The sequence below is a fragment of the Camelina sativa genome, chromosome 3 (genome assembly GCF_000633955.1).
Source record: "Camelina sativa cultivar DH55 chromosome 3, Cs, whole genome shotgun sequence".
NCBI classification, from domain to species: domain Eukaryota; kingdom Viridiplantae; phylum Streptophyta; class Magnoliopsida; order Brassicales; family Brassicaceae; genus Camelina; species Camelina sativa.
The window spans coordinates 12,543,429-12,545,202 of record NC_025687.1 but is presented as its reverse complement, the minus strand read 5'-3'; positions in this window follow the sequence as shown (position 1 = coordinate 12,545,202).

Below are 1,774 nucleotides of genomic sequence, written 5' to 3'. Positions count from 1 at the left end.
GCTAGATCGATGAGAGATCCAACGGTCATAGAGAAGTCCCAAAATAAAAAATGCTATTACACGTAGGAAAGAAAGAAGAATCTCGATGTGAGCTAGAGAGACGACGACGACGGTGATCGATGGGGGACCATATCAACTTGCAATGTTGCACTACAAACTAGAACAAATAAATGCCACGTGAAATCCTACACGACAGCTAAGTTGCGAAGTACTGGTGATGTGGTCCATCGACGTGAGATGGGAATCCGACGGCTTTGAGCCGATGTCGTGAAGGGTCGAAGAAGGAATAAGAACCGTTGGATTAATCTGCTAAATATAGACGGACAGGGTCCATGTCAAGACGTAATGGGAAGGGGACCTCGTTTCCCAAAATAGAAAGATGGTGTTATCGTCAAACAAGTCACGTCTGGGGTTTATTGAGTGGGGTTAAGTTTTTGGACCAGTCTCTCTACTTTTTTTTTCACCTTCCTCTACGATATATAGTAAGTTACTGTTGTCATAGACTCATAGTCATTATGCATTAAAAGGTTTTCACTTTTCAGCGTGCAAGAAAAATACTGGTTATTATACGTATACAAGGGACCCTTATACGTCCGTAAATCGAAACTAATAATGAAACGTTATTTAAAAACGCATGTGTATTTTGTTGAACTGTTGACAAACGTTATTTACAAACGTTATCTAAACTAAAATACACACGCTAACAGATATATATATATATTGATGTAACTAAAAGCACAAAAACTTTATAACATATGTTGTCATTTATGTATGGGACTCGAGATAGTGAGAGTAAATAACTTAACTGATGGCATGACTCTTTATAAGTTTGCGCTTTTTATTAAATGGTCTTCGTTGATTCTAAAACGGACACTTTACTTCGAATAGACTGGAGAGACCTTTCAAAAAAATGAAGCAAAAGAGAGCCGACGAAACAATTTTATACCATATTGATTTTAGATGCCTAAACCAAGATAAGGATAACTCACTAGCTAGAAGAGAAGAGTCACCCGAACTAGCTTTGGAGGAGTGTCAAAGCTGGTTAATTTTGTTTGATCCACTATTTAAAAGATTTGAGTTAGTAGAGAGTGAATCTTGTGCTCCTCAATTTCACGCCAATTAAAGTTCGTATATTGATGAATGCTAAATGGGCCTTAATTAAGTAGGTTGGGGGCGAGATAACCAAGTACTATGTACAATCATCCTTTTGACAAGAACTTTTGCAGATATATATATATAGATTTATTTATATACATGTAGGCTGTTAGAAAAGAGATTTAAACAGGTTACGTATGGTATAATGGTACGTATAGTAAGAAAACGAATATGCAAATAATGGGCCGCAAACACTACTCATGAATCTTAAAAAAAATACTAGCTAGTAGTCTAGTACTGAAGCTTTAATAGAAGTGGTCTTTGTATTTTCATTTTGACATGTCGGGTCTTTAAAACCGGCCATGTCTCATAACAATGTTATAACATGGAACCATATACTTAGGAACTAGGAAGTAACTATATATAATTAATATTTTACAAATATAAAGTTTCGTGTGAAGAAACAAAAGATCTAGTCTCGGTTTGCAATATCCACAGTTAAATCTCAAATCCTCTGTAGTCTATACCTGTAAACTCACACCATATTTTGAGGATCCAATTAATACTCCACAGTCCTCAAAAACTCGAGTTTTTTTCTACCTCATTTTATTGTCTTCACGTTTAATTTTTGTCCCTACTTATCTTCTTAATTACAAAACTGTAATGTCTCTCCTAGCTA